The following is a 12,998-nucleotide window of genomic DNA, read 5'->3' as shown; positions in this document are numbered from 1 at the left end:
TGTTGCCTCCACTTGAATTTACTCCACATTCATTCACCCATTGTTATATATAATAACTAATCATGGTCATAAAATCATATGATGAAAGTACTGTATATAAAACCACAACGAAAATAAGCTGTATTTTTAAAAATACAGGAAAAGTTAGCGGCAACGCTTTTCAAAAAAAATGCTACTGCTACTTACTATTAGCAGTAGCGCTTTTTGGGGGGAAACGGTACTGCTACCAGTTAACTGTAGGGCCTTAGTGATAAGGCTTGTACAAGCGCTACAACTAGCTATAAAATAAGCGATAGCACTAGGGTTTTCCCTAGTAGTGAAGTGTGCTGCCATCGGTGAGGGAGTGTGGCTTTTATAGTGGCGAGTGGGCGGCGAGCGGGCGACAGCAGTGTGGACGCGTGACGGGATGGGGCGGGACGCATGATGGTGGCGCGTCTTCACTGCGCCGCCCATGAATCAATGGAAGGCTGACCGGCGACAGCCTTCGCATTGATTCCCGCGGGAAACCGAGGCGATGAGGACGACGTAGATTCTTGGCGTCGCAGTCGCTGACTCGGCGGATCCATCAGACTTTCGCGTCAAAAACGTTTCCCCGGGCACCCCCGCAACGCGTCGGTTTCGACCTGGGTCCGCCGGCGTCAATTCCGGTCCTAACCGGCAAAAATTGGGCTTCTGGGCACACGAGTGGACCGATTTTGCTCTAAAGCATGTGCTTAGAGGGTGTTTTCTCACACCATGCAAAAGTCGACCGCTCATCTTTTGAATTAGGCAAACAGTCCAAGTGGACAACATGCATGTTTGCGATTCAACAGTTTGTCATTGCCCGTTCTCTAACACCATTTGATTCCAGCCAATTAATGATTCCAGAGAATTGCACCATCCAAGCAAGCAACCATGTCGACGCGTGCAATTCAAGCACGAGGCTGCATCATTAGTTTTGTACGTGTATTAGTTAGCCTGTCAATTCCCTGCGCTTTTGTTTTCTCTTTTGTCAGTCATGACCTCGTCAATCACCCTGAATGGAAGCACGAGGCTGCGGCTTGTGAGTGGTGCTGAATTACAGAGCGTTCGCACATGACACACGGGCGTAAAAGCCTGCATGCAGCTTGTACATGCACCGAAAATCCTAGACACACGGGCAGTTTACTTAGCATTGTACATGCACGGGGAGAAGGCAGCACTAATCGAACTCTATATAAGCACATGCATCCATTCATGTTCCCCACACTCGTGCACTGCAACCTAGCAAGCTAAGCATCGCATTCTCTCCTTGCCTGCTTGATTCTTCTCATCACCACACACCGGACCCTGCTTGATTCTTCTCATCACCACACACCAGACCATAGGCATGGCGTCCTCCAGCGTCCCTTCTTGGCTTGCACTTGCGCTGCTCCTCTTGGTTGCTCTCGCTGCCACCGCCAATGGCGACGAGCTCTCCCCGGGTTACTACGAGAAGACGTGCCCCAACGTGCATCGCGTTGTGCGGTCAGTGATGGCGAGCAGCGTCGCCGCCCAGCCGAGGATGGCGCCCGCCGTCCTCCGCCTCTTCTTCCACGACTGCTTCATCAACGTATATCACCTCTATTCTTTATACGGATTTGCTAAAACTCATTCAGCTGAGAATCAAATTGGTCTCATTAACTTTTCTGGCCGTCTGATTGAGCTGCGCCACGATTCGTGTTTTCCTCCTGTAGAGAGCTTCGTAACGACGGGAGGCACAGCCCATCTATTGTCCCGCTCGTGGCCTGTTTTTTTTTGTCGCGTGCTTGTTTTTCTTTTTTTGCTGACAAAGCCCACTTGTGTTAGATATAGGAAGCCCGTGTCTTATCACCCCTTTTTCCAATCTCTTTGTGTCTTCTTGGTGGCGGCTGAGACTCGGGAAGAGCCTGCTGCGGGAGATCGGTGGTGGCGGCATTTTTCGAAGTAAGAATCCGGCCGTTCTATTGGTCCTCCAATCTTTTTGTTGGCGTCGATGAAATCTTTTTTGTGTTTTGTTTAGGGATTTTTGTTGTTCTTGCAACCGACCCAGTCCGAGCATAATCGCAAGACAACACACCCAAGCGCAACTGCAGGACATATAATGTGACCGCAACCGGAGGCCGAGACGGGAGGAGTTGTCGGCGCCGATGAAATCGGATTCCTTTTTTTTGTTACGTATTTTTTTGCAGCTGCAACCATCCCACCCCGAGCACAATTGCAACTGAACACACCCAAGCGCAACTATAAGCCATATAATGTGACCGCAACCGGGCATCGGGGCGGAGGTTTGTGGGCGTCGATGAAATCGGTTCCATTTTTTGGTAGATTTTTTTTGTTGTAGTTGCAACCGCCCTACACGAGCGCAACTGTAACTCAGCAACCATAGGACATATAAGGCGAATGCAACCGGGGTCGGGGCGGAGGGCTTTTGTCGTCGCCGATGAAATCGGTTCCATTTTTTTTAGTTTTTTTTCTTTTAGTTGCAACCGCCCTAAGCAGAGCGCAATCACAACTTAGCACACCCAAGTGCAACCAGACGTCGGGGTGGAGGGTTTGTCGGCGCCAATGAAATTAGTTCCATTTTTTTGTTAGTTTTTTTTGTTGTAGTTGCAAGCGCCCATCCCGAGCACAATCGCATCTACCAAGCCCAACCGCAAGACATATATAAGGCGACCGCAACTGGTGGGTCGGGGGAGGGCCAGTGGGCCCCGCATGCCCTAGTTGCAACTCGCCCATCGACTTGCAATTGGGGTGTCTACTCGGTGCCACTTACAACTTGACCGTTGTGTGTTCACAATTACTTTCCTTGTAAATACAAGCAATTTTTTGGTTTCACCAACAAAATGCAAGGACCAGTGGGCCCCGCATGCCCTAGTTGCAACTCGCCCATCGACTTGCAATTGGGGTGTCTACTCGGTGCCACTTACAACTCGACCTTGGACTTGCAACTGGTATGATTTTTTGTCTTTTCTTTTATTGCCATAATTGCCCCAGTTCCAAGTCCATCATCGATTCGCAACTGTAGGACCCACACGGCACTTGGAACTCGACCATTGACTCGCAACTCGGGGGTGGGGGGGTGTTTACTCGATGCCACTTTCCACTCGACCATGGACTTGCAACTGGTCTGTTTTTTGTCTTTCTTTTTTGCCATAATTGCCCCAATTGCAAGTCCACCATCAACTCATAGCCACAAGGCCCCAAATGCTCCACCTCGCAACTCGACCATCGAGTTGTTGTTGTTGTTGTTGTTGTTGTTTGTTCTTTGTTGTTCACAATTACTTTCCTTGTAAATACAAGCAATTTTTGGTTTCACCGACGAAATACAAGGACCGGTGCGCCCCGCATGCCCTAGTTGCAACTCGACCATCAACTTGCAAATGGGGTGTCTACTCGGTGCCACTTACAACTCGACCTTGGACTCGCAACTGGTATGATTTTTTGTCTTTTCTTTTACTGCCATATTGCCTCAGTTGCAAGTCCATCATCGATTCGCAACTGTAGGGCCCACACAACACTTGCAACTCGACCATCGACTCGCAACTTAGTGTTGGAAATATGCCCTAGAGGCAATAATAAAAGTGTTATTATTATATTTCCTTGTTCATGAAAATTGTCTTTTATTCATGCTATAACTGTATTATCCGGAAATCGTAATACACGTGTGAATACATAGACCACAATATGTCCCTAGTGAGCCTCTAGTTGACTAGCTCGTTGTGATCAACAGATAGTCATGGTTTCCTGGCTATGGACATTGGATGTCGTTGATAACGGGATCACATCATTAGGAGAATGATGTGATGGACAAGACCCAATCCTAAGCATAGCACAAAGATCGTGTAGTTCGTTTGCTAGAGCTTTGCCAATGTCAAGTATCTCTTCCTTTGACCATGAGATCGTGTAACTCCTGGATACCGTAGGAGTGCTTTGGGTGTATCAAACGTCACAACGTAACTGGGTGACTATAAAGGTGCACTACAGGTATCTCCGAAAGTATCTATTGTTTTATGCGGATCGAGACTGGGATTTGTCACTCCGTGTAAACGAAGAGGTATCTCTGGGCCCACTCGGTAGGACATCATCATATGCGCAATGTGACCAAGGAGTTGATCACGGGATGATGTGTTACGGAACGAGTAAAGTGACTTGCCGGTAACGAGATTGAACAAGGTATCGGTATACCGACGATCGAATCTCGGGCAAGTAAAATACCGCTAGACAAAGGGAATTGAATACGGGATCAATTGAGTACTTGACATCGTGGTTCATCCGATGAGATCATCGTGGAACATGTGGGAGCCAACATGGGTATCCAGATCCCGCTGTTGGTTATTGACTGGAGAACGTCTCGGTCATGTCTGCATGTCTCCCGAACCCGTAGGGTCTACACACTTAAGGTTTGATGACGCTAGGGTTATAAAGGAATCTTGTATGTGGTTACCGAATGTTGTTCGGAGTCCCGGATGAGATCCCGGACGTCACGAGGAGTTCCGGAATGGTCCGGAGGTAAAGATTTATATATGGGAAGTCCTATTTCGGCCATCGGGACAAGTTTCGGGGTCATCGGTATTGTACCGGGACCACCGAAAGGGTCCCGGGGGCCCACCGGGTGGGGCCACCTGCCCCGGGGGGCCACATGGGCTGTAGGGGGTGCGCCTTGGCCTACATGGGCCAAGGGCACCAGCCCCAAGAGGCCCATGCGCCTAGGGAACCCTAGAGGGAAGAGTCCTCAAGGGGGAAGGCACCTCCGAGGTGCCTTGGGGAGGATGGACTCCTCCCCCCTCTTGGCCGCCGCACCAGATGCCATCTGGAGGCTGGCCGCCGCCCCTTGGGGTGGGAAACCCTAAAGGGGGCGCAACCCTCCCCTTCCCCTATATATATGAGGCCTAGGGGCTGCCCAGAAAACGCGATTTGATCTCTCGTTGGTGCAGCCCTGCCCCTCTCCCTCCTCCTCTTCTCCCATGGTGCTTGGCGAAGCCCTGCGGGATTGCCACGCTCCTCCACCACCACCACGCCGTTGTGCTGCTGTTGGATGGAGTCTTCCTCAACCTCTCCCTCTCTCCTTGCTGGATCAAGGCGTGGGAGACGTCACCAGGCTGTACGTGTGTTGAACGCGGAGGTGCCGTCCGTTCGGCACTTGATCATCGGTGATCTGAATCACGACGAGTACGACTCCATCAATCCCGTTCACTTGAACGCTTCCGCTTAGCGATCTACAAGGGTATGTAGATGCACTCCCTTTCTACTCGTTGCTGGTCTCTCCATAGATAGATCTTGGTGATACGTAGGAAATTTTTTGAATTTCTGCTACGTTCCCCAATAGTGGCATCATGAGCTAGGTCTATTGCGTAGATTCTTTGCACGAGTAGAACACAAAGTAGTTGTGGGCGTTGATGTTGTTCAATATGCTTACCGTTACTAGTCCAATCTTGTTTCGACGGTATTGTGGGATGAAGCGGCCCGGACCGACCTTACACGTACTCTTACGTGAGACAGGTTTCACCGATTGACATGCACTTGGTGCATAAGGTGGCTAGCTGGTGCCAGTCTCTCCCACTTTAGTCGGAACGGATTCGATGAAAAGGGTCCTTATGAAGGGTAAATAGCAATTGGCATATCACGTTGTGGTATTGCGTAGGTAAGAAACGTTCTTGCTAGAAACCCATAGCAGCCACGTAAAACATGCAAACAACAATTAGAGGACGTCTAAGTTGTTTTTGCAGGGTATGCTTTGTGATGTGATATGGCCAGAAGAATGTGATGAATGATATGTGATGTATGAGATTGATCATGTTCTTGTAATAGGATTCACGACTTGCATGTCGATGAGTATGACAACCGGCAGGAGCCATAGGAGTTGTCTTTATTTTTTGTATGACCTGCGTGTCATTGAAGAATGCCATGTAACTTACTTTACTTTATTGCTAAACGCGTTAGCCATAGAAGTAGAAGTAGTCGTTGGCGTGACAACTTCATGAAGACACGATGATGGAGATCATGATGATGGAGATCATGGTGTCATGCCGGTGACAAGATGATCATGGAGCCCCGAAGATGGAGATCAATGGAGCTATATGATATTGGCCATATCATGTCACAACTATATAATTGCATGTGATGTTTATTATGTTTATGCATCTTGTTTACTTAGGACGACGGTAGTAAATAAGATGATCCCTTACAAAATTTCAAGAAGTGTTCTCCCCTAACTGTGCACCGTTGCTACAGTTCGTCGCTTCTAAGCACCACGTGATGATCGGGTGTGATGGATTCTTACGTTCACATACAACGGGTGTAAGACAGTTTTACACAGCGAAAACACTTAGGGTTAACTTGACGAGCCTAGCATGTGCAGACATGGCCTCGGAACACGGAGACCGAAAGGTCGAGCATGAGTCGTATAGTAGATACGATCAACATGAAGATGTTCACCGATGATGACTAGTCCGTCTCACGTGATGATCGGACACGGCCTAGTTTGACTTGGATCATGTAATCACTTAGATGACTAGAGGGATGTCTATCTGAGTGGGAGTTCATAAGATAAACTTAATTATCCTGAACATAGTCAAAAGACCTTTTGCAAATTATGTCGTAGCTCGCGCTTTAGTTCTACTGTTTTAGATATGTTCCTAGAGAAAATATAGTTGAAAGTTGATAGTAGCGATTATGCGAACAGTAGAAAGCTTATGTCCTTAATGCACTGCTCAGTGTGCTGAACCCCAAACGTCGTTTGTGGATGTTTCGAACATCGAACATACACGTTTTGATAACTACGTGATAGTTCAGTTAAATGGTTTAAGTAGAGGCACCAAAGACGTTTTCGAAACATCGCGGAACATATGAGATGTTTCGAGGGCTGAAATTAGGATTTCAAGCTCGTGCCCACGTCAAGAGGTATAAGACCTCCGACAATTTTCTTAGCCTACAAACTAAGGGAGAAAAGCTCAATCGTTGAGCTTGTGCTCAGATTGTCTGAGTGCAACAATCACTTGAATCAAGTGGGAGTTGATCTTCCAAATGAGATAGTGATGTTTCTCCAAAGTCATTGCCGCCAAGCTGCTAGAGCTTTGTGATGAACTATAACATATCAGGGATAGATATGATGATCCTTGAGGTATTCGCGATGTTTGACACCGCGAAAGTAGAAATCAAGAAGGAGCATCAATTGTTGATGGTTGGTGAAACCACTAGTTTCAAGAAGGGCAAGGGCAAGAAGGGATACTTCATGAAACGGCAAATCGGCTGCTGCACTAGTGAAGAAACCCAAGGTTGAACCCAAACCCGAGACTAAGTGCTTCTGTAATAAGGGGAACAGCTACTGGAGCAGCATTACCCTAGATACTTGGTAGATGAGAAGGCTGGCAAGGTCGATAGAAGTATATTGGATATACATTATGTTAATGTGTACTTTACTAGTACTCCTAGTAGCACCAGGGTATTAAGATACCGGTTCAGTTGCTAAGTGTTAGTAACTCGAAATAAAAAGCTACGAAATAAAAGGAGACTAGCTAAAGGTGAGATGACGATATGTGTTGGAAGTGTTTCCAAGGTTGATGTGATCAAGCATCGCACGCTCCCTCTACCACCGAGATTGGTGTTTGCGTTGAGCATAGACATGATTGGATTATGTCTATCGCAATACGGTTATTCATTTAAGGAGAATAATGGTTACTCTATTTATTTGAATAATACCTTCGATGGTCTTGCACCTAAATAAATGGTTTATTGAATCTCGATCGTAGTGATACACATTTTCATGCCAAAAGATATAAGATAGTAATGATAGTACCACTTACTTGTGGCACTGCCATGTAAGTCATAATGGTATAAAACGCATGAAGAAGCTTCATGTTGATGGATCTTTGGACTCACTCATTTTTGAAAAGTTTGAGACATGCGAACCATGTCTATTGGTATATATGCATGAAGAAGCTCCATGCAAATGGACCGTTCGGACTCACTTGATTTTGAATCACTTGAGATATGCAAATCATACCACATAGGCAAGATGACTGAAAAGCCTCGGTTTCAATAAGATGGAACAAGATAGCAACTTGTTGGAAGTAACACATTTTGATGTGTGCAGTCGAATGAGTGCTGAGGCATGCAGTGAATATCATTATGTTCTTACTTCACAGATGATTCGAGTAAATGTTGAGTATATTTACTTGATGAAACACAAGTCTGAATTATTGAATGGTTCAAGTAATTTCAGAGTGAAGTAGCAGATCATTGTGACAAGAGGATAAAATGTCTATGATATGATCATAGAGATGAATATCTGAGTTACGAGTTTTGGCACACAATTAAGACATTGTGGAAATTGTTTCGCAATTAATACCGCCTGGACCACCATAATGTGATGGTGTGTCCGAACATCATAGTTGCACCCTATTGGATATGGTGCGTACCATGATGTCTCTTATCGAATTACCACTATCGTTCATGGGTTAGGCATTAGAGACAACCACATTCACTTTAAATAGGGCACCACGTAATTCCGATGAGATGACACCGTATGAATTATGGTTTAGAGAAACCTAAGTTGTCGTTTCTTAAAAGTTTGGGGCTGCGACGCTTATATGAAAAAGTTTCAGGTTGATAAGCTCGAACCCAAAGCGGATAAAATGCATCTTCATAGGAAACCCAAAACAGTTGGGTATACCTCCTAATTCAGATCCGAAAGCAATATGGATTGTTTCTAGAATCGGGTCCTTTCTCGAGGAAAAGTTTCTCTCGAAAGAATTGAGTGGGAGGATGGTGGAGACTTGATGAGGTTATTGAACCGTCTCTTCAACTAGTGTGTGACAGGGCACAGGAAGTTGTTCCTGTGGCACCTACACCAATTGAAGTGGAAGCTTATGATATTGATCATGAAACTTCGGATCAAGTCACTACCAAACCTCGTAGGACGACAAGGACACGTACTACTTCGGAGTGGTAAGGTGATCCTGTCTTGAAGGTCATGTTGCTAGACAACAATGAACCTACGAGCTATGGAGAAGCGATGGTGGGCCCGGATTCCGATAAATGGCTCGAGGCCATAAAATCCGAGAACGGATCCATGGACTTTGGTGGACTTGCCCGTTGATCGGCAAGCCATTAAGATAAATGGATCTTTAAGAAGAAGACGGACGTGGATGGTAATGTCACCATCCATGAAGCTCGACTTGTGGCAAAAAGTTTTTCACAAGTTCAAGGAGTTGACTACGATGAGATTTTCTCATCCGTAGCGATGCTTAAGTCCGTCGGATTCATGTTAGCATTAGCTATATTTATGAAATCTGGCAGATGGATATCAAAACGAGTTTCCTTACCAGTTTTCGTGAGGAAAGGTTGTATGTAATACAATCAGAAAGTTTTTTGTCGATCCTAAGGATGCTAAAAGGTATGCTAGCTCCAGCGATCCTTCTAAGGACTGGAGTGAGCATCTCGGAGTTGGAATGTATGCTTTGATGATGATCAAAGATTTTGGGTTTGTACAAAGTTTATGAGAAACTTGTATTTCCAAAGAAGTGAGTGGGAGCACTATAGAATCTCTGATGAGTATATGTTGTTGACATATTGTTGATCAGAAATGACGTAGAATTTCTGGAAAGCATATAGGGTTATTTTGAAAGTGTTTTTCAATGGAAAGCCTGGATTAAGCTGCTTGAGCATTGAGCATCAAGATCTATAAGGATAGATCAAAACGCTTAATGGTACTTTCAAATGAGCACATACCTTGACATGATCTTGAAGGTGTTCAAGATGGATCAGTCAAAGAAGAAGTTCTTGCCTGAGTTGTAAGGTACGAAGTTAAGACTTAAAGCTCGACCACGGCAGAATAGAGAGAAAGGACGAAGGTCGTCCCCTATGCTTAAAATGTAGGCTCTTCAGTATGCTGTGCTGTGTACCGCACCTGAAGTGTGCCTTGCCATGAGTCAGTCAAGGGGTACAAGAGTGATCCAAGAATGGCTCACAGATAGCGGTCAAAGTTACCCTTAGTAACTAGTGGACTAAGGAATTTTCTCGATTATGGAGGTGGTAAAAGAGTTCGTCGTAAAGGTTATGTCGATGCAAGCTTAACACCTATCCAGATAGCTCTAAGTAGAGATACCGGATACATATATTGGAGCAACAATTTAGAATAGCTCCAAGTAGAACAGTTATTTTGGAATAGCTCCAAATAGAGCGTGGTAGCTGCATCTAGGAGATGACATAGAGATTTGTAAAACACACACGGATCTGAAAGGTTCAGACCCGTTGACTAAAACCTCTCTCACAAGCAACATGATCAAACATAAAACTCATTGAGTGTTAATCACATAGTGATGTGAACTAGACTACTGACTCTAGTAAACTCTTGGGTATTAGTCACATGGTGATGTGACCTGTGAGTGTTAATCACATGGCGATGTGAACTAGATTATTGACTCTAGTGCAAGTGGGAGACTGTTGGAAATATGCCCTAGAGGCAATAATAAAAGTGTTATTATTATATTTCCTTGTTCATGAAAATTGTCTTTTATTCATGCTATAACTGTATTATCCGGAAATCGTAATACACGTGTGAATACATAGACCACAATATGTCCCTATTGAGCCTCTAGTTGACTAGCTCGTTGTGATCAACAGATAGTCATGGTTTCCTGGCTATGGACATTGGATGTCGTTGATAACGGGATCACATCATTAGGAGAATGATGTGATGGACAAGACCCAATCCTAAGCATAGCACAAAGATCGTGTAGTTCGTTTGCTAGAGCTTTGCCAATGTCAAGTATCTCTTCCTTTGACCATGAGATCGTGTAACTCCTGGATACCGTCGGAGTGCTTTGGGTGTATCAAACGTCACAACATAACTGGGTGACTATAAAGGTGCACTACAGGTATCTCCGAAAGTATCTATTGTTTTATGCGGATCGAGACTGGGATTTGTCACTCCGTGTAAACGAAGAGGTATCTCTGGGCCCACTCGGTAGGACATCATCATATGAGCAATGTGACCAAGGAGTTGATCACGGGATGATGTGTTACAGAACGAGTAAAGTGACTTGTCGGTAACGAGATTGAACAAGGTATCGGTATACCGACGATCGAATCTCGGGCAAGTAAAATACCGCTAGACAAAGGGAATTGAATACGGGATCAATTGAGTCCTTGACATCGTGGTTCATCCGATGAGATCATCGTGGAACATGTGGGAGCCAACATGGGTATCCAGATCCCGCTGTTGGTTATTGACTGGAGAACGTCTCGGTCATGTCTGCATGTCTCCCGAACCCGTAGGGTCTACACACTTAAGGTTTGATGACGCTAGGGTTATAAAGGAAGCTTGTATGTGGTTACCGAATGTTGTTCGGAGTCCCGGATGAGATCCCGGACGTCACGAGGAGTTCCGGAGGTAAAGATTTATATATGGGAAGTCCTGTTTCGGCCATCGGGACAAGTTTCGGGGTCATCGGTATTGTACCGGGACCACCGGAAGGGTCCCGGGGGCCCACCGGGTGGGGCCACCTGCCCCGGGGGGCCACATGGGCTGTAGGGGGTGCGCCTTGGCCTACATGGGCCAAGGGCACCAGCCCCAAGAGGCCCATGCGCCTAGGGAACCCTAGAGGGAAGAGTCCTCAAGGGGGAAGGCACCTCCGAGGTGCCTTGGGGAGGATGGACTCCTCCCCCCCTCTTGGCCGCCGCACCAGATGCCATCTGGAGGCTGGCCGCCGCCCCTTGGGGTGGGAAACCCTAAAGGGGGCGCAGCCCTCCCCTTCCCCTATATATATGAGGCCTAGGGGCTGCCCAGAAAACGCGATTTGATCTCTCGTTGGTAAAGCCCTGCCCCTCTCCCTCCTCCTCTTCTCCCATGGTGCTTGGCGAAGCCCTGCGGGATTGCCACGCTCCTCCACCACCACCACGCCGTTGTGCTGCTGTTGGATGGAGTCTTCCTCAACCTCTCCCTCTCTCCTTGCTGGATCAAGGCGTGGGAGACGTCACCGGGCTGTACGTGTGTTGAACGCGGAGGTGCCGTCCGTTCGGCACTTGATCATCGGTGATCTGAATCACGACGAGTACGACTCCATCAACCCCGTTCACTTGAACGCTTCCGCTTAGAGATCTACAAGGGTATGTAGATGCACTCCCTTTCTACTCGTTGCTGGTCTCTCCATAGATAGATCTTGGTGATACGTAGGAAAATTTTTGAATTTCTGCTACGTTCCCCAACACTTAGGGGGGTGTACTCGATGCCACTTGCAACTCGACCTTGGAATCACAACTAGTCTTTTTTTGTCTTTCTTTTTTGCCATAATTGCCCCAATTGCAAGTCCACCATCAACTCTCAGCTGCAAGGCCCCAAATGCCCCAGCTGCAACTCGACCATCGACTCGCAACTCAGGGGGGGGGGTGTTTACTCAATGCCACTTCGCAACTCGACCTTGGACTTGCAACTGGTCTGTTTTTGTTGTGTGTTGTTGTTGTTACTGTTGTTGTTTGTTGTTTTTGTTTGTTCACAATTACTTTCCTTGTAAATACAAGCAACTTTTTGGTTTTACCGATGAAATACAAGGAACCGTGGGCCCCGCATGCCCCAGTTGCGACTCGACCATCGACTTGCAACTGGGGGGTGTTTACTCGGTGCCACTTTGCAACTCGACCATGAACTTGCAAGTGGTATGTTTTGTTGTCTTTCTTTTTTGCCATAATTGCCCCAGTTGCAAGTCTACCATCGACTCGCAACTGTGAGGGACCGAATGCCCCCGTTGGAACTCGACCCCCGACCCGCTACTTCGAGGGGGGGGGTGTTTACTTGATGCCACTTGCAACTAGACCATCGACTCACAACTGGTCAATTTTTTGTCTTCTTGTTTGACATGGTTGCCCTAATTGCAACTCTAGCATCGACTCGCAACTGCGAGGGCCTGAATGCCCCAGTTGCAACTCGACCATCGACTCTCAACTCGGGGCGGTGTTTACTCGATGCCACTTGCAACTCGACCTTGGACTCGCAACTGGTCTGTTTGTTATCATAATTGCCC

General features: G+C 46.6%; 1 pseudogene; it reads left to right on the top strand.

Annotated features, from left to right (window-relative positions):
* Positions 1-1,348: 1,348 nt before the first annotated feature.
* Positions 1,349-12,998, top strand: part of LOC119328768 — a 29,937-nt pseudogene continuing 18,287 nt past the window's right edge.

The sequence above is a fragment of the Triticum dicoccoides genome, chromosome 7A (assembly GCF_002162155.2).
Source record: "Triticum dicoccoides isolate Atlit2015 ecotype Zavitan chromosome 7A, WEW_v2.0, whole genome shotgun sequence".
NCBI lineage: Eukaryota > Viridiplantae > Streptophyta > Magnoliopsida > Poales > Poaceae > Triticum > Triticum dicoccoides.
The sequence above is the reverse complement of the archived record's forward strand: the minus strand, read 5'-3'. Positions and strand labels throughout refer to the sequence as shown.